Source organism: Monodelphis domestica, chromosome 2 (assembly GCF_027887165.1).
Source record: "Monodelphis domestica isolate mMonDom1 chromosome 2, mMonDom1.pri, whole genome shotgun sequence".
Lineage (NCBI taxonomy): Eukaryota > Metazoa > Chordata > Mammalia > Didelphimorphia > Didelphidae > Monodelphis > Monodelphis domestica.
The window spans coordinates 399,876,508-399,891,031 of record NC_077228.1 but is presented as its reverse complement, the minus strand read 5'-3'; the positions used below and the strand labels follow the sequence as shown (position 1 = coordinate 399,891,031).

At 36.2% G+C, this 14,524-nt stretch overlaps 1 protein-coding gene and 1 long non-coding RNA gene across 4 annotated transcripts in view; one reads left to right on the top strand and one right to left on the bottom strand.

Annotated features, from left to right (window-relative positions):
- The window catches only part of THEMIS (thymocyte selection associated), a 253,679-nt gene that overhangs the window by 155,681 nt on the left and 83,474 nt on the right, over positions 1-14,524 (top strand). The window lies entirely within an intron of this gene.
- On the bottom strand, positions 598-13,457 carry LOC103101622 (uncharacterized). Its single transcript, XR_462955.3, has 3 exons — positions 13,365-13,457; positions 9,439-9,560; positions 598-799 (listed from the first exon to the last, which is right to left on the bottom strand). It is a non-coding gene; the product is annotated as an uncharacterized LOC103101622 (long non-coding RNA).

The window sequence follows — 14,524 nt, the reverse complement described above, 5'->3', positions numbered from 1 at the left end:
GTACCTTCCCTACTTCTCTCCTAAACCAGACCTTTCAGCACCCATTTTGTGGTGTTTTCTTCCATTAGAATATAAGTTCCTTGAAGGCTAAGATTGTCTTTCAAACAAAAATATTGCTTGAATTTTTATCCTCAGAGCTTAGCACAGTTACTGGCACTTATTAAGTTCTTAATTAACATTCTATCTATATATCATCTATCTATCTTACTGTTTTTAGTACACAGGAATTCTAGGGATAATGTTGGATGATTATAATTGCTCTAGCTTCCTGAAACTTTGCAAAAAGCAAACATTTGACAAAATTTTTTCTTAGAGTAATTAATGACTAAGAAGACTTCAAATCAAAGGATTCTTTTATTCTGATAATTCACATAAGATACAGACAGCTAAACCATCAGAAGTAATATGGTGTATTGGAAAGGGCCCCAGGGTAGTGACCCAAGTTTTAGTTCTTACCCTGCTAACAAATTACTATGTAACCTTGGGAAATTTGCTTAGTCTCTCTGGGCCTCAATTTCTTCAGCTATAAAATCGATTAGGTTCCATGTTCACTAATGATTCTGTAGATGACCTTGGAAAAGATATCTTTATGCCTCCCTACACGTGTTAATCCTATAGGCAATACTGATTTGCCAAAAAAAGATGTTAGAAAGTTTGAGGCCAAAATCTCACAACATGGTATAATGCTAAAAACTCCAAAATTGGATTAAGTAGAGCTGAATTCTTCTCTTACCTCTCTCACTAATTGGTTTTTTGATATTGGTGAAGTCATGCCATCTCCTTTGGGATTTTTCCTCATCTGTAAAATGAAAGAGGTAGATTAGATGATATGTCCATTCCACATCTAAAAAATGCTATAATTAAAATTTTCTATTACAGCAAGGAAAAAAAAACATTCATTAAGCATCTATGTGCCTGGCACAATGCTAAGCACTTTGGAAATATTATCTCATTTGATCCTTACAACAATCTTGGGAGATAGGTGCTATCATATCCTCATTTTATAGTTGAAGAAGAGGTAAAGAAAGGATAATTGATTTTTCCTAGGACATACACCTAGTGTCTTCGAGGTCGGTTTTGAATTCTGGTCTTCTTGACTCCAGGCCCAGCACTCTATCCACTATGCCAACTATCTAATTTGTAAGTAATAGATATAATTTTCTAAAGTCTAAAAAAGGATTAGTCAGGAATAAGAAACTTTATTTATTTCTAAAAGATGACAAAATCATGAGCAAGTAAGATAAAGATCTTAGTACAGGAGTTGATTATAACTACCTTTTTGATTGACTGATTGACATTCACATATAGCTAGTTCTGTGTTCTGGTTTCCAGCCCGCCAAAAAAAATAATTCCTTTATTCTCTTTATGCCTAATTAATCCAAGGAAGAGAGAATTTTGTAGCAGTCTATCACATTTCATAGAATTTTGCAAACTAAAGGAGTGCTAGAGTTTCCTTTTATTCAGGATTTCCAATTTGAATCTTTACATGAAAATTCAGGTTCAATGTGTGATTCCCCACCTACCCCCCATTTTATACACATTTTTCCATTCCACAGCAAACATACTCAGGACTAGATATAAGTAAACCTGTTAGCCAGCTCTAGCTTGCATAGAGCTCAGTCATTGTAAGACTGCGATACAAAATGGTACCCTAAGAATGTTAAACAAAGTATAAGGTCATGTAGTTGTAATTTCTGTTTCAAGAGCTTGTGCTTTATGGAGGACAGAAGGGCTACTGGCATAAAGTACTAATAACCTTTGAAAAATCTGACTGCTGTGTAAAGGGGATGGCAACTTGAGTTGTATTGAACATATGAGAGAGATCTACAAAATTCACTTGACAAATATATTTTCTGAAACTGGTGGCAATGTCATCTGACAGGAACAGATGTTCACTCATTGTGCATTCAATTTAGCCAAGAAGATTGGCCTACTCCTTTTTTTGGAATAACCAGCTCATTATTTCTAGAAGCAAAGCCATCCACATATCTATTTCCTTTTCCCCATTCTACAGGGAAGGTTATTAGAGAAGACCTTTTGTCTTGCTTTTTCTATTTGTTTCTGTTCATTAGACAATACCAAACAGTGTCCTTGCTCAAGAACATTTTCTTTGGAGAGCAGACTCTGAGCTACAGATTGCCATTTCACTTGCTCAACAATTCCTTGAGCCATTTAGTGTGAATGCAATTTGATTCCCACATTCTGTTTAGGCTGTCTGTTGCAGTCCAGACACTCCACTAGATTATGCATGTACTTAATTTTTTTTTAATTGGAAAGCTACTCATGAGTGCTGTTTCATTTACATCTTTGCCAAGTTTCAACACTTGCAATAGTTACTGGAACTGCATTCCTACAATCTTCATTTCACAGTAGAGCTCTGGTTCTGGCAGCTTCTGTGTTTCAGAGGCTAACCTCCTTTCCAGACAGATTTGTAAATCTTACTGGGTCTTTCCATGGGCTACTCCCAACCAGAGAAAACAGTGCTTAATGAATCTCTAGGGAAAACCTATTCAGTAGAGGGGGGCAGTTTCTTTTAATGCCAATAAACAACAGGCCCATTGACATAGAGATCATTTTCACCCAAGTATTGTCAGTATAAAAGAATTCAGAGCCAACAAAATGCTGCTGACGATTTCAAGCCCTTCATGCTATCAGATCTCTGAAAACTACATGGATGGCTCTTATTCATCTGGTGAACACCACTTGGCTTTCAGCACTCATGGCAGCATTGTGACTTTTTTGAAAAAAATGTCTCCACAGATTAAAAGCAATGATTAGGGTTCAATTTTTCCAAGAGATAAAAATGGACTTTTTATTGTTAGTTTACTTTTAAAAGTGCCTCTTCTTGTCTTCTTCCTTTAAATATTGCATTTTAGGTAACCTATCTATAACTGACTTGGTATGTATTTGTTTGCATGTTGCCTTTCCCATTAGAATGTGCGCTCCTGGAAGATAAAGACTGTCTTTTTGACTTTTTTTTTAATCCTAAATGCTTAGTACAGTTCCTGGCACAGAATAGGTACTTAGTAAATGTTTATTGGTTGATAAACTCTAGATATTTCTCCTGATGGAACAAAAGCAGATTTTCTTTGATGGATTTTAAATGTCAAAAAGACTTTACGAAGAGGTAGGTTTTCCAATCATGGTGTCTTGGTATCAATTCTAAAGAAGGCCAAACAGGTCACAAAAGTGCATGACATTACACAACCAATAGATATGCTAGTATTCTACTTTTCCAAGCTATAAAGGGTAGTGGGGATTTGGGAAGGAGGGAAGGATAAGTATACTTCAATCACCATGAAATACTTTTGAGATCCTCATAGACAAGTTCCTCACTGTCCTTAAAATGATGCTGGTAGCACTTTACTGCAGATGTAGACGAATGAAATTGTTTCTACTTCATTTTAACTGGTTAGTTCCCTCTGTTCTCATCACAGCAGCTGGTGTCTAATGCTATAGTGTATTTGACATATTGGATTGCCCTCTGTAGGCTATAAGTTGAGTTGAAATAGTGAAAGGAGATTTTAAACTATTAGATTGTTAGTGCATGAATATTGGAGATGTCACACAATGCATGTGATTTTAGAGCTCTTGGGAGGGTCTCCCTGGTCTCTAAATAACCTTTACTTGCTTGCTAATGTCTAAATTTCCTTTAAGAGGAAAGCAAGAACTTTAATTAGTGATTTAGAAATAAGGCCTGAAATACAATGTTGCATACACACTTAAATTCAATTTAAGATCTAAAATATCATGAAAGAGGAGGGAGAAGAGAGCACAAGAACAAGTTGTATAGAGGTGGGAAGAGAAAGTAAATGCCTTAAAAAGAAAGGCCTTGAAAGGACAAATGCAGGAGCTCCAGTGATTAAATTTCATTGGCTTCAATTATGCCTAATATTGGTCCTGTCGGCATGGTCTTGAGAAACAATCAGGGTCATGATGCTCAAGCGTTAAGCCACTGGCTGCTGCTGATTACTAAGAACTCTAAGTACTTGGTGTGAAAAAAATTGCCAATGATTATGCAATCTGTAAACTTTGAAATCATTTCCATAAGTCTTGCATTTCATCCCAGCTCATCAAATGTTCTTTCATGTGCTAATGGAACTAATCAAGGCAGATGTCATTCTATAACCAAACAATTAACCTTAAGAATAAAAGGCAAAATGAGAGTGCTAATTCTTTACTTGGGACATTATCTTTAGTTGAGACATTCTTACAGATGTATTTATTTCATAGCTCTTAAAACTCTCTAAGTTGTAAAATGATCCTTTGGCTTCCTTTTTTAAGACTACCTACTACAAGTTAAGTGATAGATCTAGGTATTTATAGATCTTTTTGAGAAAAATTACTCCATGTGTCATTTCAATAGTCAGTAAACATTTATGAATGTATATTATATGTCAAGTACTATGCTAAATGCTGCCGATACAAATATGAAGAGATAGATAGTGCAGGAACTGAGGAAGGAGGGAGGCCAGGGAGAACCAGGTATGTTACCTGATGACATGGAGGTATGGTGGAGTAATCAGAATAATCATATTATAAGCAAAGTAGCAATATCAGAAAGGAAATGGAGCAAAGAGCCAAAAAATGTTTTCTGGAATTCTTTAGTCTTATCCCTTTAAAATAGTCCTATATTTCTTTTGGAGATGTATACTATCAGAACTAGCTAATTACAATATGCCTCATTTTTTTCCTGTGGTAGAAGCCTTCATATTCCAATATTTCTAAAGATCAATAATGCCCAGACTTATTGCATCTTTGCTGTGTAGTCATTTCAGTTATGACCACTTTTTGTGATCCCATTTGGAGTTTTCTTGGGAAAAGATATTGGAATGGTTTGTTATTTCCTTCTATAGCTCATTTAATAAACAAGGAAACTGAGGCAAACCTCTGTACCTTTTTACTGGCTTTGTTCCCTGCCCAGAATGCACTTTCTGTTCATCTTTAGCTCTCATGATTCCTAGTTTTCTTCAACACTCAGCTCAAGTCACCAGCTTATGGAGCCCTCCTCCTAAAGTCACCTTATAATTATTTAACATATCTCTTGTGTCCATCTATATTGGGATATGTAAAAAATATCCCCTGGCTAGAATAAAAGTTCCTTTAGGGCAAAGACTGTAATATTTGTCATTGAATCCCTCTTGCCTAGAACAGTGCCATGCTTTCAGTAGGCTCTTGGTAAATATATTATTTTAAACCCTTACCTTTTGTCTTAGCATCAGTTCTATGACAGAAGAGTAGCAAGGGCTAGGCAATCAGGGTCAGGAGAATTGCCCAGGGTCACACAGCTAAGAAGTCTCTGAAGTCAAATTTGAATCCAGGTCCTCCCAACTGCGGGACTGGTAGTCTCTCTACTCTGTTACCTAGCTGTCCCAGTAAATTCTTGTTGTTAAACTGGTATTGGGAATATAAATTCAGATGACACTCATTTCTTAGATAATTTCAGAAATTGATATGGTGAAAAAAATCACAGCTTTCTGGTGATGGACCTCTCCATACTTATCTACTTATCTAGGATTGTATTTTGACAATGGGTCCATTCTTGAAGCCTTGCCTGCTTACTAGCACTGTCTAGGGTCTGTATTCTACTTTCCTAGAAGTCAGGGTTGCTTTTGCATCGTGATCAGGCAGCAAAGCAGGATATCAAGAGTAAAACTTTTCATCTATGAATAAATCTCTCAATTTTATCTCTAAATAAATAAATAAATTAGTAGAATCATTGAAGTCATTTAAAAGGATTGTAAAGATACCAACTACTAACAGTAATAAAATAATAGAAGCTTGATTTTTAAGAGAAATATGCTCAGATCTATATTAATCAAAACCTCTCCAGACCTATCCATTTTATAGTTATCCATAGATGTTGATAGGATAGACAGACAAGAGAGATGTGAATACTGATTATAACCTGATTAGACAGATTAGCCATCTGTGGGTTGTTTCCTGATCTATATGTAGCACATTCAGTGAATCATTCATTCGCCAGGAGTTCTTAACCTAAGTTCTATGGACGTCAAAAGGTTCTATGAATAGATTTCAGGGAGTCTTTGAATTTGGATGAGAAAAATGCATCTTTACTTTTATGAATCTCTAATTAAAATCTATTCTTCCTTCATTTCTAAGTTAGATACCCCTGCCCTGAAAAAAAAAATTATACTAAACAGGTGTCTTCAGGCTTCAAAAGACTGCCATCAGTACACAAAAGGATTAAGAATTCCTGCTCTAGACCAGTAGAATTACAACTTTTCAATCAAGAATTGTTGTTATTTTATTTTGGGGTGTGAGTGTGAGTGTGTGTGTCATTGTTTTAATGCTTTGTACATTGTACACCAAAAACACATTAGCAAAATTCTTACTTTACACTTATCCCCTATTATAACTATTTCTGCCCCAGCCAGAACTTAAAACACAATCTTAAAAACTTAAACTTAAAAAAATAGCATGTTGTTTGCTGTTGGCTCTACCTGTATCTTTATAAGGGGTGGGGGTTTGGCTCTCAGTTGTTATCCCAGAAGACTTTTTATTGGGTGCTATGTTTCTTTCTATCATCTCTTATTGACATAGGCTTCATTACAATAGATTTGATAAATTTATTTTGTTTTAAGATATGGGTCAATGGAGATTATCCTGGAAATATCTGACTCCATATACTTATATTTGAAAAAAAGAAAACATATAGAAAATGGATGAGAGGGCAGGGAATGGAAGACCAGAATAAGAGTGTGTCATCGTACTTTAAGAATACTGTAAGGGGACAGCTAGGTAGCACAGTGGATAGGGCAGGCCTTAAATTGGGAGAACCTAGGTACAAATCTGACTTCAGATACACTCTAGCTATGTGATCATGGGCAAGAGTCACTTAACTCTGATTACCTAGCCCTTATTGCTCTTCTATCTTAGAATAGATATTAAGACAAAAGGTAAGAGTTTTTTTTTTTTTAAGAATACTGTATGGGGAGCTCAAGATCACAGTGAGATTAAGCTGATAAGAAAAGCTAAGAGTTACAAAGAACATTTTAAAAAATCTATCTAGAGGAAAAGAGGAGCATCAAAGAAAAAGATGAAACCTTTATGTGCTGTGGGATTGATGACAAACTGGTGCAAGAGAAAGCAGTTCTACTCAATTTTTATTTTACTATTGTTCTCCCTTCCAAGGATTATGATATTTGGTCTGGTAAAGAAAGAATAAAAATTATCATAAGGGATTCAGTACTCAAGATAAACATGAAGATTTTATGAGAGTACCATTTATTTCAGAGTCTTGAAAGATCTGGCAAATTATTGCTCAACCACTATCACTGATCTTTGAAAGGTCATGGAGAATAGGAGAGACAGCTTAAGATAGAAAAATATAATTGTTGATTTCAAAAAAGAAAGTTAAATTCATCCTATTAACTCTGGATCAAATTATTTGACTTTAACTCCTTGAAAAATTTATTGAAAGATGGTTAATGGCTATAAAGAAAAGGAAGTGACATGCACAAAGAATCAGCATGATTTCATCAGGAACAGTTAATACTTAATCCCCCCCCCCCCTTTTTTTTGGCAAGCTACTATCCTGGTAGATCTTGGAAATGCTGTAGATATAGTTTGCATAGATTTTTCTAAAGTATTTCCCCAAATCTCTCATGCTTATATTTCTACACTTGTCATCTAAAAATGTAGAGAAATGAACTACATTATAGTTCATTAAAGAGGATTCAGAACTGGTTGAATGGTAAGGTTGAGAAAATAGTCACTAGAGGTACAGTGTCTTTATAGATTTATAGTGGTGTGTCCCAGTATATTGGATCCCATGTCATTTTAAGAGTTTTTGTCAATGACTATAAAGTAAATAAAAGGGATATGTATCCAATGTGCCATAGTGGATAGAGAACTGGCAGTGGAATCAAGAAGGCTTGTGTTTGGGCCCCGTCTCTATCAGATACTAACTATGGGACCCAGGATAATTTACTTAGCCTCTCAATACTCTTGATCAGAGATGTCAAGTATGTAACCCATACCCTCAATACTCCAGAGTGAACTGATGTGTTTTTCCTCGAATTTGACACTGATATTCCAGATGACTTTCTAGGTCTCAAAGAAGATACCAAGTTGAATTGCAAGAGGGAGATTCCTCATTTGGGATTTCTCTATACCAATGAACTCACTGGTAGATTCAGTCTTTAACCCTATAATAGCTTTCTATATCTTATATTTGGTTTTTAAAAAAACAATTAAAAATTAATTCCATAAATGTCAGAAAAGGGGAGAAATGGGAGGTTTTCGTGGTCTGCAGGCTTAATATGATTTGGCAATATGATAGGGTAGCCGAATAAGCAAACACAATCTTAAAATGTTTAGGAAGAGCTAATGAACAGCTTAGGAAGAGCATTGATAAACTGCAGACAAATAAGAAGAGAGCAACCACCATGGTAAAGAAACAGGCTATTTGTTACTTTAGGTCTTTAGTCGGAGGCTGGATAAACACTTGTCAGACTTATTGGAAAGAGAATTCTCGTTCAACTATGGACTGGATTTAGGAGTTTGGGGTTTTTGTTTTTTTTTTTACATTGATACTGTAATCACCTCACATCTAGATTATTGCAAGAACCTACTGGTGGGTTTGCCTTCTTCAAGCCTTTCCCTACTCCAGTGCATTTTCCATTCAGTACCAAGGTGATTTTTTTAAACTAAAGTGCAGGTCCACATATCTCACACACACACACACACACACACACACACACACACACACACACACACACACACACACCATCTCTCTACTCATTGAATAAATTCTAGTTGCTCCCTATCATGTCTAACATTCAACACAAACTCCTCTATTTAATATTTGAAGCCACTCATAAACTAGTACTATGCCCTCCCCTCCCCCCCGAGTCTTTATACGACTTAGTCTTCACAACACAATCTTTGATCTAGTGATGCTGGCCTTCTTGCTGTTCCAAGAAAAAAGTGCTCCCTCTTTCAGCTTTTCTTTTGGTTATTAAGCATGTTTGAAATGTTCTCCTTTCTATTCTCTGCTTCCTGACTTCCTTCAAGTCCCAAATAAAATCCTATCTTCTACAAGAAATCTTCCTCAATCCCTTTTAATTCTAGTGTCTTCCCTCAGTTAATTATTTTCTATTTATTCTTTAAATAGCTTGTGTGTACATATTTATTAGTCATGTTGTCTCCTCCATTAGATTGTGAGCTCCTCTGGGATGAAAACTATTTTTTTGGCTTCATTTTGAATTCCTAGTAGTTAGAACATAGTAGATACTTAATAAATGCCTATTAACTGACAAATAGGAAAGATGAAGATAAAATACTCATAGGACTTACCTCATGGATGAAGATCAAAGGAGATATTATAAACTTAAAATATTATATAAATATCCATTATGATTACTAACATAACTTATTTTTACATGATGGGAGAATTAGAAAAACAGGACTTACCCAAATTAATGAAAGCACATATAGTATATTAGGAAAATCACCCCTCTAATCTCACTGAATATTGATGTCATGTTGATATCATCACGTTTGCTGTGTTTCACATCACTAATGGCTTACTTCCCCTGAAGATGACAATAAAGAAATTACTTTAGTCTGAGTGTTTATAGGCTCCACATCTCCATTACTAGGCATCATTAATATCTTCCAGCCTAATCTCTGTCTCTCTCTCTATCTCTATCTCTGTCTCTGTCTCTGTCTCTCTGTGTCTCTGCCTCTGTCTGTCTGTCTCTGTCTCTCCTCTCAATTTCTTTTCTCTCCTTAACTATTCTTTTTTTTTAACCCTTACCTTCCATCTTAGAATCAATACTGTGTATCTAAGACAGAAGAGTGGTGAGGGCTAGACAAAGGAGGTTAAGTTTCTTACCTAGGGTAACACAACTAGGAAGTATCTGAAGCTAGTTTTGAATTCAGGTCCTGGAGACTTTAGGTCTGGCTCTCAATCCACTGAGCCAACTAACTGCCTCCCATCTCCTGGACTATTCTTGATTCTATCATCTAGTCAGCCTGCCTGAGCAGTGATTTTCTGTTAACAATCTACCATTTTCTCATAAGAAGAGTTAATACCACCATCATTCTTTCTTTCTATCTCTGTCTTGCATAACTCATTGCTAAGCTTTAGCTGTTTTTTGAGAAAGACAGACATTCACACTCATAGCTTTCTCTCCATAAAAAAGAGATTTATTAGTTCCTAGTGTCTTGGAATAAAATAACAGCCAATTAGTTAAATAGAACCCTCAAGTATTCAGTTTTTCTTCTATGCTCTTTTCAGAAAGCTATCTGATTCAGTGTCCTTGGCCTAAGCCTCCAATTTAAATTTAGAAAGTTCTCTTTACTTCAGGCAATCCCTAGTTGCTGCCATGTAACCTCATGCAACCAATTTTGGGAGGCTGCATTCCAAAGAACCACAAAGAATTATATTAGCTTAAGGCTGTATGGCTTCCTTTAGTCCCCCAAATCCTCTGGGTCTCTGACAAAACTGTGGGAGACACAAAGAATTTATCACCTCCCACCTCAAATCCTTTAATTATAATTCCTGTCTTTTATCTGCTTTTCTGTAGTGGTTACCGATCTAGGCTTTTAGTAGTTCTACCTTTCCTAACCACAAGATTATTTGTAAAGTAAAATAAGTTGCTTTGGGGAAAAAGTGGGTTTCTCTTAGTTGGAACTCTTTAAGCTAAAGTTGGATAACTACAACATGCAAAGTGGATTCTGAGTCAGTGATATCTGAACTAGATGACTTCTGAGGACCATTTAAATGATAAGGTTTGGTGATTCTATTGAAGATTAGATCTAATCTTAAGAATATTTAGTGGTTAATATTTAGTGCCTATAGTTTTACTTTATTTATTATACTTACAACATTATAGAAGGGATTCTGGGGAAAAAAAGTAAAGAAAATTCAGATCCACATGGTTTGGGGGGATAGAGACTAGAGCATCCTCTTTGAATTAATTTTAAATAAAGAGAGAAAATGGTTTAGGCCAAAAGAGTAATCCTTAAAAATCTACTGAGATTTCAAAGTATACAAATTTGGGCATTAAATTATTGCCAGATATGATAATGTGTTAACTTACAGTCTTAAAGATTTTCTTGAGGTCAAGAGGAATCACATAGTTTATCCATGGTAACATTTCTAGTTTCAGATTTAGAATTCAAATGCAAGTCTTACTCTAAGCTTAACATTCTACCCCCTTCATATTGCTTCTATGCAACAGTAATGGTGAAAATATGTAAAGTCATTCATAATTTTACTTTCCAAAATGAAATTGATAATTTCTGAAGACTTCCAGGATAATCTCTAAAAGTCCTATATCTAATAACACAAAAATGAAACTTCCTTGAGCAGAATAATCTAACCCATTGAAAGCATCTTAGTCAGTCAATAGTGAGAACAACACATAGCAAGCCAAGTTATGTGCCCTGCTTCCTTGAGAATTAATCTCCTCCAATGAATGATTTGACAGGTTCCATATGCCCCTGAAAAATTATCCTTATTTTATTCCAGTCTGTTTTCTCCTCATTTAACTTTTCACTTTTGCTTTCAGGATGCATCTTAGAGAAAATGCCTTTCAGGTGTGGTCAGTGTAAGTAGACAGTCCATCCAGCAGAATCTAGAGAGGGTAACCAAATAGTAAGCTACAATATAAATTAAAATCATTCCCAGTTACTGTTGATGCATCTGAAAACCAATTGCCTGTTTTCGTTTGAGCTGATTGAACACGTATGTGGCCTGAGGTTGAAAAGATCCTTCTATACGGACTGAATGGGAAGAAGGAAGGACTGTAGAAATTGGGACCAATGCTGGCATAAGGAATGAAACCTGTTCATGGAAAGCTATGCCAATCTGATAAATAGAAAGCAAGCCTTCTGCATTTATCTTTGAACTGTCTCCAGATGGACTCTGCATAACTTGAGGATTTTTACATCAAAATATTTTTAATTTTTGGAACTGTTTAAGTCACTGACCTGAATAATTTTCTGTTTATATAAATAGATGGTTCAACAGATAATTGTGTTATAAGTTAATTAATATTCTAGATTTAGAAAGTATGATCCTGTGCCTTTTAAAAAGTCTTTTCGGAACAGTCTTATTAATTCAAGCAACAGTAAATTCCCTTGTCTTTTCTCCACTTCCCTATTCCATTGTTTTCATTGGAAAGTATGATTTCTTTTTAGGGCTGCCAACTCCTCCCTTCAGATCTGCAGGCTACAAAATTGCTGATATAGCAAAAATGTTCACACTTTGAAGTTGGAACAACTTGGTGGGTTGAAAGGGGAAAGTGGAGAGAGAAGTGCCAGGAGTAGTTAACGCATCCAGAAACACAGCATGGCATTTCCTGTTAGGAGGGACAGGAGGATGAGTCCTTAGAATACAAACAATATTATTTGACATTTTAAATGAACTTGAAAGTATAACTGATACTTCTCCAAATCTGTAAAAGAAAGTGTTCCTTCTTCTGAGCCACATGCAATTCACACATGACACAAAGTCCATAGGCATGCAGAAAAATATTTTAAAGTACTTTCATATTTATGTGTGTGGCTGTGGGTATGCATATTTAGGCATAGTGTTTAAGCAAGAGAAGAACAATAGTATTACCAACACTCAGCCAGGGATGTGCTGGAGACAGCATGAACCAACTTGGGAGAACCAATTGTTATATTTTCTTGAAAACTGGGAAATTATAAATAAGGGCTTGATTTATCATTTTGTTGATTGCTTAGACAAAGTAATGGAAAACATATTAATAATGAAGATCAGAGTTAAATGTGTGCATTGAGTACTCTCTCCCCATCCCTGGAAAGCTGGTTGTTAAACATTTATCATCACACTTCTGCCATAAACATACTGGGAATATTATAGTAAGCATGGTTGTATAGTAAACAAATTGTTGATTGATATGCCGTGTATAATGAGGACACATTGTAGCTTCATGGCAAAATGTAATTACTACATAGGGAAGGAGGTTCTGATTTTGCTGAGATAAGGGAAGGAACAGATTTTGCAATCTAATAGGCCAAATAATCAATTGGCTTAATCAAGTGAGTAACACTATAACAACACTCAAGCCATAACAAACCCTGTAGAACCATCATTTCCTAATTTCTGGTCCACTTAATTCAGATAATATTCAGTATGTGGGCAAAACCCTCTTCAAGAACACAAAAACTATATTTCATTTCACCCATCATTCCAAAGAAGGAGGTAGCCTTTTTCATGACCAGAGCCAACTATTACTCCTGTGTCTGTCCACAGGATCTTCTTCCATTGATCACTTTGTTTTTATTGCTTTCATCTTCAAACTTTAACTTCTTCCTAAATGTCCCTGGTCCTAAAGACAAACAAACAACAAAAATACTTTTACCTTGATTTTACTCGTCTCCAATCCTTTGCTCTATAACAAACATTACACATACAAAATGAAAAGAGCCTATGTTCTACAACATCCATGGGACATAATGGGAAGTTCAGGGAGGACTAGTGAAGTGAGTTAAACTAAGTCATTGACCAGAAGAATCTCTTTTTTCCCTGGGAAAGTAGAAATCAGAACTGTGCTTTCCTGTGAATGTTAGCCAGCTCAGAAATAGTTAGAATCCATGAGAAAATAACTCCCTTCGTGCCAGCAGCTGGGATGAAATATGTATGGAATGACTTGCACCCCATGCCACTGACCAATTTAGCTTCTAGATGATAAGGCTGCTCGCTCCGTCAAGGTAATGTCTCATAATGAACATTGTTTGCTTTGCATCTTGCACCCTATAAAAACTGCATTGTAACTTCAGTCCAGTGCAGCTTTCACTAGGAATATTGCCCTGGTCAGTTAGGTATGTATTACTAATAAATAATATTGGTTCCATTAATTGAACTTCTGGGTATCCAGACTGTGAGATGTGTGTGTGTGCATGTGTGTGTGCGTGTGTGTGTGTGTGTGTGTGTGTATGTGTGTGTGTGATTGAGTGGGGAGAGAGAACTCTGGGCTCGTGGCATATAGCTAAATGACTGGGGTTGTAACCCAAATCATACATGGGCAGCTTTTGCTAAGCTGGAGCCTGTGAAGGAGTCTTGACTCCTGCAAGGGATTGGATCAGAAATCCAAGGAAGCAAATGATGCCTTCTCCAGGATCTGCTCTTAGTTCTGGTATTTGAGATCCTGGACAAATTTTGATAAGTATTAGAACCATCTGTTCTGGTAAATTGTAATGCTCTAGAGGTACGGTCTGGTTTGTTTTAAGGTTGATCTGGAGTGCTTGTATTGTATTGCTCTAAGGGTATCTGAGAGTGCTGTTTTTGCTCCCCAGGTTTTGGTACCTGGGAGCTCTGGTTCTGGTTCTGCTCTCAGAGCTCTGAAGGTCTTGTACCCAGGAGTGTTGGTATTTCCCTAAGAGAGATCTGTTTTCACTCTAGTGATCTGTTCTGTTCGGGAAATCTGGATCCAGTCAAGGCTGGTGGTCTGCTGGACGCGGGGCACTAAGCCCAGAGCTCCGGTTCCAAGAAGAGACATCTCTTTGAATCGCGGGGAACCCT